Source organism: Mirounga leonina, unplaced genomic scaffold (genome assembly GCF_011800145.1).
Source record: "Mirounga leonina isolate KUSES-001 unplaced genomic scaffold, KU_Mleo_1.0 Mir_178, whole genome shotgun sequence".
Classification (NCBI taxonomy): Eukaryota; Metazoa; Chordata; class Mammalia; order Carnivora; family Phocidae; genus Mirounga; species Mirounga leonina.
Window position 1 is genome coordinate 29,027,176 of NW_023270464.1, and position 5,868 is coordinate 29,033,043.

Genomic DNA, 5,868 nt, shown 5'->3' on the forward strand with positions numbered 1-5,868 from the left:
GCTGAACCTGATTCCTGATCTGGGGAGTTCGAGGGTGACCCCTCCTAGGAATACCAGTGGTTTACTGATGGACCTTGTCATCCAGAGGCCCAGTAGCCTTCAAGGGAGGACCCTATAGGGGGTGGAGACAGCTCTGTTGGGGACCAGCGACAGCCCACTCAAGGTAAAGTGGAGCAGGTGGCCGGCCCTGCTGATTCTACCCAGTCTGTAGGGCATAGAAACAGGGGCTGTGCCCAAAGGTGCTCAACTCATGGCAGGTGGGGACAGAACCTGCAGGAGTTCAGCCAGGGGAGGGCACCTGCAGGGTTTGCCTGGGAGCTCAGGACAGGGGGGTGTTCCTGGCTCCAGCATGCTGAGAGTGGGGCTGCATGGGTTTCCAGCCTCCTAAGCCTCAGGCTCCCCTGTGTAAGATGGGGTGCTGATGGCCCCTATCTCTGGGAGCAGAAGGTAGGGAGGCCCTGCCGGTGGACTTGCTCAGGACAGGCCAGGGTGGCTGTTGCTTAAAGCAGCACAGGGCCTGTCCCCATGAAGAAGGTACACACGTCCATGACCCCCAGCTCTGGGGTCCTGCTGCCAGCCTCTGGCAGTGACCCTCTTCCTGCCCTGTCCCCTGCCCCTGTGGATACGGGGTCTTCCTGGAGCTGTTCCTGCAGAATCACTTCATGGTGGACACAGGGTCATCTACTATGTCTTCACCGACCAGCTGGTTGCTGTGTCCCGTGTGCCCCTCCAGGAGCACTGAAGGGTGGTGGTTCTTGAGGTCCGCGGTGCCCCACACTGGCAGGATGTGTCCATGCAGCACATGGCGATCATGAGCTGCTTCTATGAGGAGTGCTTCCTCTATGAGGTGGATGACATGGTGTGCGGGGATGTGGACATGAAGTTCTGTGACCACGTGGGCATGGAGATCCTGTCCCCCCTCTTTGGCACCCTGCACCCCGGTTTCTACTGGGTGGCCCGTGAGGACTTAAAATATGAGCGCTGGTCCCAGTCCCAGGCCCACATCCCCAAGGACCAGGGTGACTTCTACTACATGGGGGCCTTTTTTGGGGGGTTGTGGCGGAGGTTCACCGACTGACCTCAGCCTGTCACCAGGTGATGGTGGTCAACTGGGCCAATGGGATCGAGGCCATGTGGTACGATAAGAGCCACCTGAACAGGTACCTGCTGGACCACAAGCCCACCAAGGTGCTGTCCCTGGAGGACCTGCGGGACCCACAGCTATTGGGCTGGCCCTGGAGGACCTGGGTGCAGCTGCTGGGCTGGCCCCGGGTCATGAAGAAGCTGAGATTTGGGCCGTGCCCAAGAATCACCAGGACACCTGGAACTCATGAGGGGCTGTCCCCGTCTCCAGCAGCGGGTGCTGACTTCAGCGGAGCCATCAGAGCAGGTTCCTACTTCTGTCCCCTCGAGGGACACTGTGGAGCCTGCACTGGCGTGTCCAGCGTCCCAGCCGCACCTGCTCACAGGAGGCCTGCCTGGGGATACAACGTCCTCTCTTTGCGTTCACTACATTTTCTTCACTTCTGGGTCATTTGCAGCTGTGAACGGCTCCAGTTTTATGTCAGATGTTTTTCTGTGTCAATGCTGAGCAACCATTTTTAAAAAGAACAATTGAGGGAAAAGGTTTTCTCCCTGGTTCTAAACAGACACCGCCTGGTGGGGCTGGGAGCAGCCCTGTAGCAGCCGTGGAGCCAGAACGGGTCCTGGCTGGGTCTTCCCTCCCAGTCCTTGCACCTTGCCATGGCCATGGGGCTTCAGGGTCAGGGGTGCACCGAGCCACCTCTCAGAACCCCGGTGCCCTCACCGCCAGAGGCCTTGGCCGTGACTGCTAGCTCAGCCTCCAGGAGCATGGCGCCCTCTGGGTTATTTCCATTTCCTGCCGTGGATTTATTTTTTATTTATTAATTTTATTTAATTTTTTAAATTTAAATTCATTAGCCAACATATAGTACATCAGTAGATTTTGATGTAGTGTTCAGTGATTCATTAGTTGCCTATAACACCCATTTCTCATCACAACATGTGCCCTCCTTAATACCCATCACCCAGTTACCCCATCCCCCCACCCTCCTCCCTTCTGTAACCCTCAGTTTGTTTACCGGAGTCCAGAGTCTCTCATGGTTTGTCTCCCTCTCTGATTTCTTCCTGTTCAGTTTTCCCTCCCTTCCCCTGTAGTCCTCTGTGCTATTCCTGACATTCCACATAGGAGTGAAACTATATGATAATTGTCTTTCTCTGATTTATTTATTTCACTTAGCATAATCCCCTCCCGTTCCATCTATGTCAATGTAAATGGTAGGTATTCATCCTTTCTGACAGCTGAGGATTATTCCATTGTACATATATACCACATCTTCTTTATCCATTCGTCTGTTGAAGGGCATCTCGGCTCCTTCCACAGTTTGGCTATTGTGGACATTGCTGCTATGAACATTGGGGGGCAGGTGCTCTTCTTTTCATTACATCTGTATCTTTGGGGTAAATACCCAGTAGTGCAATTGCTGGGTGATAGGGTAGTTCTGTTTGTAACGTCTTGAAGAACCTCCATACTGTTTTTCAGAGTGGCTGTACCAGCTTGCATTCCCACCAACAGTGTAAGAGGGTTCCCTTTTCTCCACATCCTCACCAACATTTGTTGTTTCCTGCCTTGTTGATTTTTGCCATTCTAAGTGGTGTAAGGTGGTATCTCAATGTGGTTTTAATTTCTTTTTCCCTGATGGCTAGTGATGTGGAGCATTTTTTCATGTGTCTGTTAGCCATTTGTATGTCTTTGGAGAAGTGTCTGTTCATGTGTTCTGCCCATTTCTTGATTGGATTATTTGTTTTTTGGGTGTTGAGTTTGAGAAGTTCTTTATAGATCTTGGATGCCAGCCCTTTATCTGTAATGTCATTTGCAAATATCTTCTCCCATTCCATGGCTTGCCTTTTAGTTTTGTTGACTGTTTCCTTTGCTGTGCAGAAGATTTTTAGACTTCACTGCAAAGTGAAGTCCCAAAGGTTCATTTTTGCTTTTGTTACCCTTGCCTTTGGAGACGTGTCTAGCAAGAAGTTGCTGTGGCTGAGGTCGAAGAGGTTACTGCCTGTGTTCTCTTCTAGGATTTTGATGGATTCCTGTGTCACATTGAGGTCTTTCATCCAATTTGAGTTTACCTTTGTATATGGTGTGAGAGAATGGTCCAGTTTCATTCTTCTGCATGTGGCTGTCTAATTTTCCCAACACCATTTATTGAAGAGACTTTTTTCCATTGGGTATTCTTTCCTGCTTTGTGGAAGATTAGTTGACCATAGAGTTGAGGGTCCATTTCTGGGGTCTCTATTCTGTTCCATTGATCTGTGTGTCTGTTTTGTGCCAGTACCATACTGTCTTGATGATCACAGCTTTGTAATACAGCTTGAGGTCACCTGCTTTTGTTTTATTTTTATTATTTTAGTGAATTTTAAATTAACGTATAATGTATTATTTGTTTCAGGGGTACAGGTCTTTGATTCATCGGTCTTATACAATTCACAGTGCTCACCATAGCACATACTCTCCCCAATGTCCATCACCCAGTCACCCCACGCCTCCCAACCCCCTCTACTCCAGCAACCCTCAGTTTGTTTCCTGAGATTAAGAGTCTCTTATGGTTTGTTTCTCTCTCTGGTTTCGTCTTGTTTCATTTTTCCCTCCTTTCGCCTGTGATCCTCTGTCTTGTTCCTCAAATTCCTCATATCACTGAGATCATAGGATAATTGTCTTTCTCTGAGTGACTTATTTTGTTTAACATAATACACTGTAGTTCCATCCACGTCGTTGCAAATGGCAAGATTTCATTTTTTTGATAGGTGCATGATATTCTCTGTATATATATATACACACACCACATCTTCTTTATCCATTCTTCTGTTGATGGACATTTAGACTCTTTCCATAGTTTGGCTATTGTGGACATTGCTGCTATAAACATTGGGGTGCACGTGCTCCTTTGGATCACCACATTTGTATCTTTGGGGTAAATACCCAGTAGTGCAATTGCTCGGTCATAAGGTAGCTCTTTTTTCAACTTTTTGAGGAACCTCCCTAGTGTTTTCCAGAGTGGCGTCTGCCTTCGTTTTAAATGGCTATTTATGCTGGTGTTTGTGAAATGTGGGCACTCACTCAGTCTGGATGCATGTGCCGTTGGGATTCCTCAGTGCCCACAGATGGTTTGTGCACTCTCTCTGGACCATCTGCCTGCACTGTGTCTTAGCAAGCATTTAGTGATGCCACTGTGAGCTGAGACACCCAACAAGGCGCAGAGCATGAGAGCGAGAACTAAGATACAGGATCCCTGCTCTTGGGCCTTCCTGGGACTTTCGATGGCCCCGTCCTCCTGACTCACTACTTTCCTATTGTGTAATAGACATACAACTGATACCATTAAGCACGTTTCAGGGTACAATTCAGTGGCAATAAGTATATTCACTCTTTTGCACCTGCCACCTCCATCCACTGCCACAACTTTGTCATCCTCCCAAACTGAACCTCTACCCAGGAGACACTAACCCCCCATTTCCCCTCCCCAGCCCCAGCACCCAGCAGCTCCTTCCACCTCTATGAATCGGAGTGCTCTCTGTCCCTCACAAGTGGGGTCCTCCCGTATTGGTCCTTTTGGGACTGGCTTATTTCACATAGCCCAGTGGCCTCAAGGTCTGTCCCTGTGAGTCTGGACCTGACCCACTTTCCCCCCAAAGGAGTGTCTCAGCCCTCTCCTGTCTAAGCGAAGCCTCCTTAGTCCCTTCTGCTCCCCTCACCTTCCTCCTCCGCCTGAAGATGATCCCAGCCAATCTGCAGCTTTGAAGACCTATTCAGTCCAGATGCCAGGCACATACCCCGGGGACCTCGGGCCTCACCTACCCCATCTGTCCATGTCAGGTCCCTGCCCACCCCCCACCAGCTGGCCACCTGCTCATCCCACAGGTGTCCCCATCTCAGGAGAGGGAAACACCAAGTCCAGACCCTTGGAGTCCTCTGTGACTTTTTGCTTTCTACCAACTCTCCCAGTAGTGAAGTGGCTATGTACTGAAGTGGACATTCATTGTCCAAAACATTAAAGGCATATGTGAGTCTCTGCTGCCTAGGCAATGGATAACAGTTGGGGCAGATAGAAACCGAACAGAATCACTGGAAGAAAGGCTGAGGAATGAGGAGCTTTAGGGAAGAAGGGCCTGGAAGCTCTGACTGCCCGTACCTGACCTTCAGATGCCCCTCAGTGACTCCTGTGCCTCTGGTGTCTTCCTGGAACCCTGACCTGGCTGTTTTCAGACAGCTCATCCAGCGGTACCCTCAGTTTCTGGGAGGGGGATTTGCTGGAATCTGCAGTGTGTCCTACTGCCCCACCGGGATCACTTTTTGAAGGCACATTGTCTGGGACCCAAGACTGTGGGTCTGTGGCCTGGAGGGATTCTGAGCAGCGCTGGTGGGATGGGAAGGCTGCAAGGCACAGAGGTAGGTTTCCAGAAAGCCGGCTGGGGTCCCCGACATCCTACTGTTTTTGATTCAGAGCCCTGAGATCTTTAAAATGCCAGCAACGTTACAGCATGGGCCAGAAAAGCAAATTTCCCTGTGCACCCAACACCACCTAAACTATTGGCCATTTCTTGTCACTTGAGCTGAGTACAAAGGATTGGGAGTCAGGACTTGGTGGGGGGGGCCCTGGACCAGACTTTGTATTTGGGGGACAAAGGCCATCCAGACAAGCTTGTGCTGAGCCTAAGGAGAGGGTCTGTGTGGAGACCCCAGCTGCTGTCCAATGATGCCCCCTCAGCCCGACCCAGTGCACCTGCTGCTGGGGGAGCACCTGCCCCCTCCTCTCTGCCTGAGGGCTCTCTCCTGCACCAGGTGCC

General features: G+C 50.6%; 1 pseudogene; it reads left to right on the forward strand.

Annotated features, from left to right (window-relative positions):
* The first annotated feature begins 617 nt into the window (after positions 1–617).
* On the forward strand, positions 618–1,817 carry LOC118023175 (annotated as a pseudogene).
* Positions 1,818–5,868: the final 4,051 nt, after the last annotated feature.